Source organism: Felis catus, chromosome B1 (genome assembly GCF_018350175.1).
Source record: "Felis catus isolate Fca126 chromosome B1, F.catus_Fca126_mat1.0, whole genome shotgun sequence".
Lineage (NCBI taxonomy): Eukaryota > Metazoa > Chordata > Mammalia > Carnivora > Felidae > Felis > Felis catus.
The window spans coordinates 162,372,734-162,387,798 of record NC_058371.1 but is presented as its reverse complement, the minus strand read 5'-3'; the positions used below and the strand labels follow the sequence as shown (position 1 = coordinate 162,387,798).

Here is a 15,065-nt window from a genome sequence, read left to right as displayed (position 1 = left end):
CGCTTAACCGACTGCGCCACCCAGGCGCCCCAAGTCCGCCCTTTCTTAATCAACTGAATCTTTTGTCCGAGGGCGGAGTTCTAGCCCTCCCCATGTCCAGCCTTGTACCTGGATGGAAAAGGGAGGCACACTGCAGTGCTTCTATCAACAGGTAGCCGGTGGCCTCATGCGTACAAACACACGTACACAATGAGTAGTTACAAAGGAGTGGTCACTTTTCAGCTTCCTTTAGTATTCACGCACGCTCTCCGTTTTCTCTAACCCAACTTTGTACCCAACACTCACTCTGCCGTCAGACTCAAGAGACTCTCAGATCTGCCTGAGCCCCACACCCGTGGGCAGTCCCGGGCACCCTCCCTTGTACTATTCCCCTCCACCTGACAGGAGCCTAGGACCACACAGCCAAGGAAGAGAAGGTCTTTGAAAAATGGGGGGGGATGGGGAGGGTGGGTGATGGGAGCTTTCAGTGAACAACATTCTCCTTTCTCATTAAACACACAACCTGGTGCCTCCAGTTCCATCTTTGGGGATGATGGTGTGGGGGAGTCAGTGACCTGGGTGAGCGGGGACAGTCTCCTGAGGCTGGGTGGGGCTTGTCTACTGTTCGTAAGTGCTTCCCTAATTACTCTCAGTTGGAACGTGAGCTATCAAAGGATGCGATGTATGTGAAAAAATTTCATGGCGATTGGTTTCAATCAGCTCTTGGCTAAATACAAAGGTCTCCTAAAAAACCACCACCACCAGCAAAATCCCACCGAAAACCCACTTCCAAGCCTGGCACTCGGAACACATCGCAGGAGAACATGCTTAACACAAGCCTGAAGGGTGGGTGCCTGGCTCACCCCTGGGTGGGAAGCCACCGTGCCTGTGTCTCATCCATACTTTCTACTACACTGCCCACAAAACCCCTGGGTTGAGTGGGACCTAGTCTCGAGACCTAAGGGCCAAGATCGGCAGCGAGAGAAAAACACTGCTGCCGGCCCTAGAATGCCAGCCAGAGGCAGTTGTGCTGCGTTTGAGGCACCTAACTCCAGGGGAGTGCGTGGAGGAGGTGGGGGTGAGAGATCAGAACCCTGATGCTTCTTTTCTGAATGGATTAGGGTTCAGCTCTGGAAAACCACTACACTACAACTCAGGTCCAATCGATCTGAAGAAGGCTTTACATTTTAGAAAAGCCAGTCAATCTGTTCCTTCTGCCAGATGGCTTAAGCCTCGTATCCCGGCACGTGTGTGGTTAAAAGCTCTTCCCCGCACAGCCCGCATCTCATGTGATGCATCTGGGACTCAAAAGCTGTGATTGAAAGAGCCTTCAAAGTTGCAGGTGTGCGGCTCGCTGGGGACGCTACACACAGATTTAAAATGCAGCGGCCATTAGTGTCCAGTCTCGTAATTTTCATGGCCAGGAAAGGCTGGACGTGAACGCATTGAAACAAGGGCCCTTTTGGGGGTAGAGAGGAAGAAAAAAGAAAAAGGTAACTGAAGACCCTCAACGGGGATAAGATGTTCTGCAACTTCTGGAAGTAATCAGAGGGAGCGAGCCAAACAGCCCATTACCATCCGTGCACAGACAGTTCCACCTGGCCAAGTCCGGGACATCCGAGCGGTTGAAGGGGGTCCAGAAAGAGGACTAAATCAACTCAGTCCCACTGAAAGTGGGGTCCGTTCCAAGGACTTAATCTGTCTTAACGGTTTTTAAAGCCACACTTTAAATAAGGTAGATTTCCTGACTAAAATTGGATCAGCCATGTAGCCATCCTGCAACATCAAAGGAGTCCTTGGTGCTTTACAGAAATCAAGGGCTCCCTCCGGTACCAAGGGGACCACAAGGGCCCTCTGCCAAGTGGAGCTGTCAGATGCCCGAGACCAGGGTCTGGACTAGAGAAAAGTCCATTGCTCCCTTCCCAGAAGGTCTCCAGCAAGATTTCCTACCCTTCCGGTCCTCTAATCATGCAGAAACCTCAAGAAGCAGGGAAGGGATTTGATCCTCCGTTCAGAGTGGCATCATATGTAGATTCACCCACCGAGTGGTCTGTACTGACAAAATACTCCAGTGTTTCCTAGTGCCTCCTCTTCCCATGGCTCTGAAGATTTTAGAACTTTGGAATTTCTCTTCTCGTAGCCTATGATTCATACGTTCTTTCGCCTGCAGAAAATGGTTCAGTTCCAACTGGTTTAACTTCTGCTCTGAGCTCTTTAGAGAAAACGTATACATACGTCTCCAGATACCGGGACGGCGGGGACCTCAACGGATGCTATCAAAAACATTGCTTACTGCGGGTTTTAAGATTCAAAGTCTGCTTTCAGAAAATAGCACCCGCGTCTTGTAAGCTGCAGGGGGAGGCCACCAGAGCAAGGCTGCTCCCTCTTTGCAACCAGCTGCCATCAGAGTTTAATCTCTACCATCCTGGCATGGGGCATCCATGACAAAGGTGGACATGGCCATGCGGTTAAGACCGGAAATTCAGTTTTCAGCAGCTCACTTTTGCTCAGGTTACTAATCAATACCAAATCTAATGCCACTTGAATAAAATAAAATTGGCACAGTAACTACACGGTCCTTGCTAACAGCTCCAAATGACAATGGGGCTTCACTTGAACGTACTTCAATACCAGCTTCAAAGTCAAGTGCCACACCAGCTCGTGAAGTTTGTTAAGAATAAGGGTTATTGCTTGTAAAGCTTGTTAAGAATGAGGGTTATTGCATTATAAACAGAGCTTTCTGTTGGAGTAGTCATTGGCACAGAGTGGTTACAGATTTACATGTCCTTGCTTATTGAGGTCAAACATTTGTCTTTACTAAAACAAGGGCGTTGGATTATAGTCTAAAAATAAGTGGCAGGAATGTGTGCTGTGACTTCAGGAGTCTCTAGTGGGAGGGTGGAGGGATCGACCAAGTCAGGATACAGATAGCAACTGAATAAACTTCAGAAAAATGTTCTCTAAAATCATGTTGATTTGGCAAGGTCATCTTACGAAGATAGGCTGGGTGGAAGAAAATTATTTCCCTGAGGAAAAGAGTGAATAATTAGTGCCAAACTATTCACATAGTGGAAACTTGTACACTTTGGCAAGAGGAGCGACTTGGTGGTTTCTAAAAAGCAGATCAGCATATTCCATTGCTATTTTTTTCCCCTGAAATTTACAGTTCATAATTCTTTAATTCCAGTCTCTAGATCAAATTAAGAAAAAAAAAAAAAAGTGGACACCTATTCAGCCATGTCAGAAACTTAGGGTCACCAAACAGTTCTGAATACCTGAGACAAGAAAAGATGCCCAGACAATGGACCGTATCAATTAAGCTCAGAGGAAAAACCAAACAAAACAAGTTGAAACAAAAGAACTTAACACTCTGCAATAGCTTTAAAATCTGTAAGCTCACCCTGAGTCATAAAGCACAGGCCAAGAATCTTGAAAGAACACAGATCTACTAGGTTTTTAAAAGAGGCAAACGCTGAAATAAACATGTGAAGGCATGAAATGCTAAATTCCTTTAAAAATATAAGAATAAGTGAAATTTCGAGAGTTATAAACTCACGTGGGGAAGTTCAGACAAAAAATAGGTACAGGCCTATTTGGCAAACACAAACATACATAATTCAGCTGCTCCAGATGACATATGCCCTCAGGGAATAAGGGAATTTGACTAACATGCTTACCGAACAATGGTGCAGCAGAGATGAATAATTATTTCTGAAAAATTACCTTGCACACAGGGGGATGTCAGAAGATTGGAAAAAGACCAACAACATATGATAGTGATATAGAAAGAAAACAGAAAGGGCAGTGAGAAATTCATGTAGGATATATGCCGTTGTTGGTTGTGGAATAAAGATCAGGGCAGCAAAATTCAGAAGGGTCAGAATACCAGAGATGGATAAACAAAGAGTGATCTGCATTTAAAGCCCCATAGACATGTTTAGGAGAGGATCTTGAGGACTTAAGTACAGGTCTCTTTACAGTTGAGAACATAAAGGTGTGGGGAAGAGGGTACTGAGCTGAATGCGCGTGGGTCTTGGGAAAGATTTTATTTTCCATCAGTCCAAAGATTCCAAACGGAGGCTGAAAATGGATGGGAATCCCAAACAAACAAGGTATTAAGCCCAGTTACGGAGAGGTGTTCCAAGAACAGGATCTTAGTCTGCCTTGACTCAATACTCTGACCCATCAATACCTTGACTCAAAACCCTGACGGAGGACCCAGGACAGGGTGTCATGAAATTTATGGAGGACGCTCAGGTGGGGAGCACCGCAGAAGACCCAAGACTGGAGGAAGCAAGAAAACCAGGTTACACACATCTGCGAACAGAATTTACCGGAAACAGAGATGAACAGGCTGGAGAAACTTAGAAAGCGTTTTATACTGCTTTCTATAGGAGAGCTTTTCTAAGCTCTCCTATACTGGGAGCGTGTGACCCAGAGCGATGTTTAACCAGGTGAAAGTCCTCCCCGACCCTCCTTCAGAAATAATCCAGCCAGGGGGAAAACGGAAGTGGCAGGAACTCCCCTTCACCCAGCCTGGCCAGGCACCAGCTCCTTTTCCAGGGGTCTCACTATTCAAGGGAGTCCTGTGCTGTCTGAATCCTCATTTCTGCTCCATAGAGGAGACAGCAGAGGCTCAGGGGGGTTAAGGCCACGTAAGGAGACATGGAACAAGACGGTGTGAGATCTGGGGTCTTCAGAGAGGACCCCAAGCCCAAACTCCTGCTCTCTGATAATCAGGCACCCTCACAGCGCCCTCCTTCAAGTTCCTGCTCAAATGGCACCTTCTCAGAAGCCTTCTTGTAGAAGTAAGCCAGGGTCAGGGGATGCTGTTTTACTTCATACCACTTATTTTCATCTGATATGCTAGATGTTTGCTTGTTTATTGCCCTCTCATCGGAATATACACTCACTGCAGGATCCTCAGAGCCTTAGAACGTGCTACAGGTTTCATTGGTACTTGATAAATACCAATTAAATTATACGCTCCTCAGGAATAAGTGCTTTCTTTTTACTAATTCATCTACCAGTGGGTTGCCTAGTTTGGGGGGGGTGGGGGGTGGGAATCACTTATAAAACACTCAGAGGGGAAGAATTGTAAGGAGTGGGAAAGGTCTTCCTGGATTTTTTCCAGAACATGGATTTATTTCTACTGGACGACACAATCTGTCTCTGTAACATACTGACTTTATGAATAGAAATACCCTTCGTTTGTTAAGTAGTAGACAAAGAATCTGAAGGAGAACCAAACCACTGAACTCCTGTGGGGTCCGTGTCTCAACCCAACCCCACGAACCCCACCGTGAAAGTAAGAGGAAAGATGGATCTACGTACAAAGAAGCCAACAGAGAAGTGGAGAAGCCGTCATGTTTTCTTTAATGATACTAAAGCAGCTGATGAGGGATTTGAAAGAAAAACCAAACTGACCACACTTCTCACAGGATAACCTAAATCGTCTGGTCACTTTGCAATGGAAGAAACAATGCCTAGGTTAGAGGGCGCACTGTTTCTTAGTCTCACTTACCCTCCCTTGTTCCATGTTTGAGCCCTAGACACCATTCCTGTCTAGCTGCCATTTAGAGTTTTAAATTCTCTGAAACAGGTCATAAGTATTTGGAGGCTTTTTATGGAGAGTCAGCATCTCAAGTGTTTAATCGTTCTTTTGCGACGTTAAAGGAATTCTAATTCTCTGATGGGGCTGGGCCGCCCTCTTGAATAGAGCCAGAGGTGGCCAAAAGAGGGATAGTCAGCAAAGAGCTTCTAGCTCCGCCGCCACCTAATACCTCTTGGGTCTCTTTTCTAAAGAGGACATTGGCTTGTAGAGTCGCAAAGGAGGAAGCAAAAATAGCGAACATCGGTCAACAATGCCCATGTGCCAGGCTTAGTACGGAGACTACATACGCAGGAGCTGGGGTAGCCCTCACCAACACCACAAGGCTGAGCTCAGAGAGGTTACAGCGGCTGAGGACATTCATCTAGTAAGTGACAGAACCAGCGGCTGGCTGGCTGTGGAGCCCATGTTCATGATCATAACGCTACATGACCTGCATACCCCTGATGACACCTCAGATCCTCACAGGGTTTGTGTCATGGGGGGGGGGAAGGGACTTCTATTTTAACTGTATTTGATAGAGAGAGAGAGAGACAGAGCACGTGAGTGGGGGAGGGACAGAGAGAGAGAACCCCAAGCAGGCTCCACCCTGTCAGTACAGAAACTGACACGGAGCCCCCACCCACAAACCGTGGGATCATGACCTGAGCTGAAGTCAAGAACCAGATGCTCAACCGACTGAGCCACCCAGGCATCCCCGGGGCTTCTACTTTTGATGGTCGCCCAGATGTTTTTCTACAAAAACTGCAGCATTTTGGAGGAAAGGGTTATCACAGATGCATTCGCCACAGAATCCCTCCAACAACAGCCTCTTCATTCATCAGTTAGCTCAGGAGGCCAACGATGTGTTTTGGCTAAGCTCTCTTCTGTCTATTTCAGTGGGAAAAAAATACATACATTCTAGAAAGCTCCATCTTCAGCATAATTTTAACTAGCCAGAGAAACTACACGAATGTTTTGCCCAGAAAAATTGCAACTATAGAGCAACTTACTTGTTTTGGTGCAGAATCCATTTCAGTCCCCCAACCTGGCCCTAGTGAATCATAAAGACCCACAGCAACTCAACACCCACCCCCAGCAACACCATCGTCACAGCAACAAAGGGACATGTGGTAGAGGAAGAAAAAAAGCCCTGGTCCTAGAATCAGGATGCCTGTGTCCCAGGCTGGCTGGATCCTCTAGGGGCACATCCTAACCTCAATGGATCTTAGTTCTCTCATCAGTAAGATGGGGATTTACTGCATTTACTGTGAAGTTCAAATGAGGTCATTAGGTCATTACCTACCATTACCACACCTAGTGTTTACAGTGCACTTGGCGATGTTCCAGGGGTCCACTAAGTGCTCCATCTGTAGATTTCATTCTTACCCCATCAGGTAGATGCTATCAATAAAAGCTCAGATTTAAGGATGAGAAACTTGCAGCCCAGCTGAGGGGAATTAATTAATCCCTCCGAGGTTACATAGCTGGGAAGGGAGGCAGCAGTATTTGAACTCAGATCCGAGGGACTTCGGAGGTTACCTTTTTAATTACTGCAAGCTGAAGCTTGTAACTGGTTCATGATTGGGTTGAGCCCTGCCTCTCTGCTGCCATTTGCTGTAAATGAAATCCTTGGAATGCCCTATTCAAATATAAAGCCTTATTGCTATCAAGTGGCCCCAGTTTGCATTTGTACAAAATTGGTCAAGGAAGTCCCAGGAGAGCGTTCTGAGCATGCCCATCTGGTCAGCTCCCCTCAGAGGACACTCAATCCCTAGTAGGCGATGTGTGTGGTCAGGTGCACATCGATGCCATTGCTTTGCCCAAAGCAGTTAGTTTAAAATGTTAATTAGATCTAGCTTTATTGTTTCCTGAGGCTACATGAAAATAAGCGAGTTACCATTTCCCCCCAAAAGTGTCATGACATGTTCAAGGTCTACATAGTTTATTACCGAGAGGGCCAAGGCATTCAGGTAAATTACTGTGCCTCAGTTTCTTCCATAAAAATGGGAAGATTGGGCCAGACCATCTCTGTTGCCTCCTTTGGCCCTGAAAAAAGGATGGTTCTGGACCACAGACTCTACCAACCAAGTAACATGCTGGATTAGGCCTTCCTCTTCACAGTGGGGAAGGGGGAAGATGGATAGGAAACAGGAAGGAAGTAGGAGCTGTGGCGTCAAGGTAACAAGCAAGGGCGCTAAGTGGCTGAGGGAGACACCAGGGACAAGAGTGGGAGACAGTAGAGAGAAGGGGGTGCGGTAAAGGACCCGCCCAAAGGAGGAGTGGCTCTCATCCACCAACAAATGGCTCAGTCCTCTCCCAGGCTTCACCCTGAGACACCGGACATGCTTTCTCAGCTCAGCCAAGTCACCTACCAGCCTCTCCAGTGAGGGAGAGAAGAGAAAAGGGACTGCGTGGTTTTAGCAATTCCATTTTCTTGATTTCAGCCCATCTGTGCTCACTGTAGATGGGGTTTTACTATCAAATTTCATTAAATCAAAGACTCCATCTCTACTGTAGGATGCACCATTATTTGACAGATTACCAAGAAAAACACTGCCCGTTATCTTTGTACGGCACCATTGAGAAGACGCAGCCTGCTCTCAGAATATTAACTATTTTAGAATTGATAAAGTATGCTCTTATAACTACTATTAATAAAACCTATAATTCAAGGGTTTGCCATGTACCAGGAACTGCATTACATGCTTTATACAATCTCATTCGGTACTTACTACAACCTGTGAGGTAGGGTTTATTATCCCCATTTATAGATGAGGAAAGCTCAGAGAGGCTAAAGTAATTTGCCCAAGGTTGCCCAGCTGGAAGAGACGGAATAGGAACCTGAGTCAGCCTGACTCCAAAGCACTTGCCTTTAGTCCCCAAGTTCTCTCACCTCCGACCTTCCAGTGGTGGCCCATTTGGCTATGGTTCTCAGGAAGATGAAGGGACTCAGTCATTGTCTTGGGGCCCCACCTTCTCCTTCTCTTACTCTAGGTAGAGAGGCTAATGAAGAAGAGGATGGAGAAGTGGCCACAGGTACCTCCTTGGCCCATGGAGCATTTGCAAAACTCTTAACTCTGGACACGGAAGAGTTAGACACAAGAAAGCGGGCACCAGAATTCCCAGAGTTGGTTCTATATGGAAACAGAAATGGGGGCACACAGACTGGATGTCATTGCTCATACAGGGAGGGGGGTTACTGTAAGACTGATGATTACACCCCAAGGCATGCAGAAGCCTTCCCAGGACTTGACTGGAGACCTAGCCAGTATGAATTCATGCGTGTGTCTTAAAAAGAAGACTCCTCAAACTCTTAAATTCTTCGGGTTTCACAACCCTGGCCACCCCCCGCCCCAGCCCCAAGCCCCGCTCTTGAGGTTTATGAAAGCAGGTATGGTTGAGAGTGGAGGAAGCTGGGAGAGTCGAGTCCACACAGGCCACACGAAGAAGTGACGGCCCCAGAACAGGAAAGATGACGAAGAAAAGAGGTCTGGTTCTTTGGCCCACAAGTTTTCATTGGCCTGCAAGAACGGGCCATTTCCTGCCCTATTCCTTCCAAGGCCAATCCCACAGACTGGCAGCGGGCAATTTACTCTGTTTACTTTGAAGGGGTGGTGTTCTAATGCCAACAAGGCCTGAGAGCCTGTAACTCTGCCGTGGTCTCCCAAGTGCAGATACCCATAAGGAATGTGGGAGGATTTAAGAGAATTCTTATGTAGTAAATCCTTTACCAGTGTTTGTGTTAGGGTTTCTAACGGGTAGAATACAGTAATCCAGGGGTAAGCAGACAATTATACATCAGATGGGCATATGGACACATTTCTTCATTGATAAAAGTCTGTGATCAAGAAGTTGTAAGATTGTCGGCCTGGGGAGAAGATACTCCATGCTCTTTAAATTCACCTCAGGGGCGCCTGGGTGGCGCAGTCGGTTAGGCGTCCGACTTCAGCCAGGTCGCGATCTCGCGGTCCGTGAGTTCGAGCCCCGCATCGGGCTCTGGGCTGATGGCTCGGAGCCTGGAGCCTGTTTCCGATTCTGTGTCTCCCTCTCTCTCTTCCCCTCACCCGTTCATGCTCTGTCTCTCTCTGTCCCAAAAATAAATAAACGTTGAAAAAAAAAAATTTAAATTCACCTCAAAGCTCTGGGTGACAAGATCATCAAAAAACCACTCATTTTGGTGAAAGATTGCCTCGGATCTTGCCTTTACATTTCCTTTCAACCTGATAGTAAATTAATTACCTTTTCTCTTTTTCCAGCTACTACCTAGTACTAGGAGTTTGCCAAAGCTATCTTCTTCAAATTTTATGTCAAGAACTCCTTTTTACGTTGATGGAGGTGGAAGGGGCAGGGGATTAAGAGACAGGGCAACCAATTGCAATGTGTAGACCTTATTTAGCTCATGATTCAAACAGCCTGTAAGACGAAAAGACAGACAAGTGGGGGAAATTTGAGCTTCCTGGATATTTGATATTAATGAACAAACTAATGGTTTCTCGTGTGATATTAGTGTTACGGTTAAGATGCTTTACCCTTTGGAGAGAAATACCAAAAGGTCTACAAATACGGTGTTTGTGATTTGCTTCCAAACAACTCAAGGATACAGGTGAAACAAGATACCCTTGACTTATTATTCAAGATGGGGAATAGGGTACATGGGGATTCGTTATACTTTTCTGTTTTTGCTTTGAGGTTTTCATTGGAAGTTAAAATGAAGAAAGTAAAAATCAACCAAGCATGAAGCAATCAAGGAGTCCTGAGGTGAAAGAAACCCTCACTTTGCTGGTCATGCACCGGACATGTGACCCAAAGAAAGGCAAGCACAATTTGCCAAGCATTCGAGGGAGATCTTGAAACTCCCGGGGTTCGCATTTTAGACCAGAGAGCGCATGGTTTGGGACTGGAGTAGCTTTACTGCTGGCAAAAGAGAATTTGCTGATTCTCAGAACAAAATAAGACCATTAGATAGGATCCCTGTGAAACCTGGACATCAAAGAATAGTTACAAAGCAACATTTTGAGGAGTTAAGTGTAAAGGAACCAGGAACATGCAGCTTCAATTTCCTTCCAAATACACACGCTTGTAGATTTAAGGAAAAGTGTTCTATTAAACATGTGCTAAACTGTAATGCTTCGAAAGACATGGAGAGTCATTGAACCCGAATGGGCCCTGGCTTTGCTCCCTCAGATTGGATGTTGTTCCTCTCCCTTGGAATAGGACTTCTCGATCTCACTCCATTTCCTCTGTAAACCCCACCTCCTTCCTTCCAGGTCTAATCCAAACTTGACTTCAGATTCTCAAAACATAGGACAAGAAAAATCCAGAGATCAGCAATATTTTTTTTTCCCCTTTTCCGTTCTGAAGAAAACCCAGCAAATACTTGGAGACTCAACTTGGAAAGTGTTTACTGGCAAATCCATAAAGCTCACTCCGTTGGTTTAAACTTGGAAAGTGTTGGGAGTAGTTAACACAGCCAAGTGCAGAGGAAGTGGGGGCTGAGGTAATCCCCGTGTGCTCCCCTCCCTCCTCACTCTTGCAGGAGAGACTCTGACTGCAACCATATAGATGGGCCTCATGCAGAGCTCCACGTGGTACACACCTTTAGAAGAAGATGCTCTCCCCAGCTCTGCGGCTCAGGGCCCAATACCCAGCCCATGTCTAGCTGAAGTCAGCAGGAAGAAGAGAAGTTACTAAGGCCGGGGCCTCTGCATAGCCTTGACCTAGAGAAAGGGAACTCGAGGAGCTGGACCAAGGGCCAAATGAGTGCCGCCCAAGATTAAGGTGAAAGGTCTTCACTTGAGTGCCCGGAATGCCCAGCTGGGAGGGATTTAAGATGCTCTTTGGCCTGCAAGCCCCAAGGTGGATGTTTTTGCTGCAGGAAGGCGGTGCAGTTTGCCAGGAGTGTGTTTTACAGGTTGGCTTGAGAAAGTTCTGCTAGGGAGGTGGTGGGTGGTTGGAGTCCTTGGACTTAAGACATTTGGTGGGTGTTCTCCGTCTCTGAATGCCAGGCCCTACCCCACTGCCCAGGAAGGATGCACACAAGGCTCCTTAAAACTCCTGCTGCTCCTGGCAGTTTCTCCAGGAGACCTCATCTGTCCATAGCCCTACATGGTTCAAGTTACGAGATCAGAGTCGCTCACCTTAATTTCCCAAGCACAGAACCCCAGGGGGAATAAACTTTTCCTGCTTAGAACTGCTATCTCCATCATGGGTCAGAGTGGAGTTTCACCCTCCAGATGCTGGCACAAACACCGTTCACAGATGTGCCACTTACACACCCCAAATCCTCTTACATGCGCTAAAAAGAGTGCCAACGTTTCCTGACTTCCTGAGAAGTCACACCGCTATGGCAGCAGCACTAGCCTGCAGTGACCATGCCTACCTGCCTTACTGGTAACCGCATCCCTAAAACAGAGGGCAGTTTCCTGCTTTGAAAAGTAGGACTCAAGACGCACCCAGACTTAACACCAAGGACACGAACACCACACCCGCCACCCCCAGGACGTGACAGTAGGAAGTATTTCTGAGGGTGACAGGAGCTACAAGTTGTAAAGGTGGGGGGAAGATGAACACAGCTTTTCAGTTTTCTGTAAACGGCTTTTGAGAGTTGGGCATGTGTCATAAACTACATCTCACCACCCACCGGAGCCTAAGGTTTCTTCCTGGGATCCTTGCCAAACGAAATATGTAGAGAAATGTTACAGCAGCCACGGGAGACCAATGACCAGAGGGGTGTCCATTTCTGTTACGCCAGCACGGCTCCGCTTTGTGCAACACCTGGGGTGAGGCTGTCTTGCGTCGATACTCCCTTCCACGGAAGCCAAACCAGGGTCATCCTTCGTCAGGCCTTGCCATATTTAGGAATTGGCCAGGATAAGAACCAAATTCATGTCACTCAGCTTCACGGAAGCCTGAAGCGTGCAGAAATGAACACCTCTCAAGCTCTCCCTCTTGAGGACTCACCAGGTAGAGGAGACACACAGGAAAGCTGCCGGAGATAGGGAGCAGAGCCGGAGGAGATTGGAGGGCTGGTTCTCCACAGGGGAAGGTAGGGAGCTAAGAGCGCTTGCGTGTACTGTAGCGGCCACAAGGATCACCTGAGGAGCGTGTTCAGCATGAAGAGGGTCACCTGGGGAGCGTAAGAATGGAAACAGATGCCCCCTGCCAAATGTTTTTGTTTTTGCAGGTTTTAGAGCCCATGCATTTTTAAAAAAACAGCCCTCGGCTCTCACGTGAGCCGTCCTCAGAACTGACGGTGCTCTTAAGACTTCACCTACGTCTCCCCACGTGCGGGGCTGCACTTAGGCCCGGAAAGGTGAGAAGGCCGTATCGATGCTCATGCCTGAGGGTTAGAGTCTATTTCCTACATTCGCTTCGGGGTCTAGGCAATTCAGAGAGTTGGCGGAAGTGTGAAGGTGAGGGCTCTTGGGGAAGGGGAACTTGAAGAGCTGGACCAAGGGCCAAATGAGTGCCGCCCAAGACTAAGGGCGACAATCTTCACTTGAGCGCCCGGAATGCCCAGCTGGGAGGGATTTAAGATGCTCTTTGGCCTGCAAGCCCCAAAGTGGATGTTTTTGCTGCAGGAAGGCGGTGCAGTTTGCCAGGAGTGTGTTTTGCAGTGCCCGTGTATGCCCTTCAATGTCATGCTGTGCCCTCTGCAGGCCCTGAGAACCGTCCTACATGCCCTGCCCTGACCTGTGGACTGGGATTCCACATCACATGCCCTGGTTTGGGGCTTCTTCTGTGGAATTCGCTGTCCTCTGGGTCAAGCCAATAGGTGACCATGGACATGTTTAAAGATGGAGCTGCTCAGGGTCATAAACTGTTGACTTCAAGGCCAAACTGGGCAGGCAGAAGTGACCTGCTGGGCTCGACCAAGTGTTTTTGTTTTATTTTGTTTTAAATTGAAGTAGAATACTTTTAGACATTATACGTATATAATACATATTGTATATAATATAGTAAAAACATATACTATGATATATGCTATATTATGTACATGTGTATAATAATATATATTTTATTATAGTGTCTAAAACCATTCAAATTATACACACACACACACACACACACACACACACACACACACACACTGCAGTTGATCAGAGGTCTCACCCCTTCCTTCTGTCTTATACATGAGTGAGTCACATGTTTACATAACTCCTGCCTGGTTCCTGTAGGCATTTGAGTTTGCGACCCTCAGGGCCACATGCTGTAATTGACACTGTTTACTGGATTAGATCCAAGTTTCCAGCTGGGTTCTGAGGGAGCAGGACTCAGACTGGGAGAGCCCTGGCCAATCCGGGAGGGCCTCTGCAGCTGGAAGTGCGGGAACACAGGTCAAGCTCACCCAAGGCCAGGACACCAAAGCCCAGACAAGGGTAGCAGGAGGAAGCCTGGCTTCCCAGTGCTTTCCAGTGAATCCACCCAGCACGGCCTGCCTTCAAGATCCCAGCGGCCTGTGGTAGTGAGAGAAGCGCCTTTTCACCTCAAGAACACACAGCCACCACCCCATGCCCCCCACCTTCCACGAACAGTGAAGGGGCCCAGGAGTCCTATTTATTGGTGACAACCACGGCCACTTCACAACCTTTCTGCAGTGCCATTTGCTCTGCCCGAAATGCTTTCTCTTTCCATCCATGTTGCTGCTTAATCCTTCCCTAACTACTTCGAAAATCCAGCTCAAACCCCAACTCCCCCAGTTGTATTTCCTGACCAATTTCACGGAAATGGGCGACCTCCACCTCCTCTCAACTTACTCCCTACCTTACTTTTTAATGACATAGCCCCTGTTGCCTTGGATCATTGTTAATATTTCTTACGTGGGGGCGCCTGGGTGGCTCAGTCGGTTAAGTGGCTGACTTCGGCTCAGGTCACGATCTCGCGGTCCGTGAGTTCGAGCCCCGCGTCGGGCTCTGTGCTGACAGCTCAGAGCCTGGAGCCTGTTTCAGATTCTGTGTCTCCCTCTCTCTGACCCTCCCCCGTTCATGCTCTGTCTCTCTCTGTCTCAAAAATAAATAAACGTAAAAAAATTAAAAAAAATATATTTCTTATGTGTATAAATTTCATCATCTCAACTGAATTGTCAGCTCCTTGAGGGTGGGTACCACGCCTCATTTCTTACCACCTGTATTGCTCAAAGCACTGCCACAGCACCTGAAATGTGTCACTAATTTCCCGATTAGTTCATTATCACACTAGTGCCAGCTAATAGCTACATAGAATTCTCTCATAAAGCATCATCCCCAGCGACTGGAAACTTCTAGAAAGTTCTGGCAAATTAGTCTGGGAACACTGTCTTGGCAATTTCCTGGCATTAGGCTTCCTCGATTGCTTCACGTTGCAGAACTTGTGTCCAGTTATTCAACGGAAAAGTTACCTTGATGCACGTACTGGTAGGAAAGAAAACTGATAAGCCAGGAGGAAGAGCCTTCCTTTAATTAGGCTGCAAAACTGAAAGTAACTTGGTCGAAAGCCTCCTCAGGAGCACCTGCAG

The 15,065-nt window shown here is 47.2% G+C and overlaps 1 protein-coding gene across 5 annotated transcripts in view; it reads right to left on the bottom strand.

Annotated features, from left to right (window-relative positions):
• The window catches only part of LNX1 (ligand of numb-protein X 1), a 184,067-nt gene that overhangs the window by 78,760 nt on the left and 90,242 nt on the right, over positions 1-15,065 (bottom strand). Inside the window, exon 1 of one of the 5 annotated variants that reach the window (XM_045056363.1) lies at positions 12,533-12,740. The exons of the other annotated variants lie outside the window; for them this stretch is intronic. The gene's annotated coding sequence lies outside the window, so the exon portion shown is untranslated. Of the gene's footprint in view, positions 1-12,532; positions 12,741-15,065 lie in introns of those variants that run through there. 5 annotated transcript variants of the gene reach the window in all.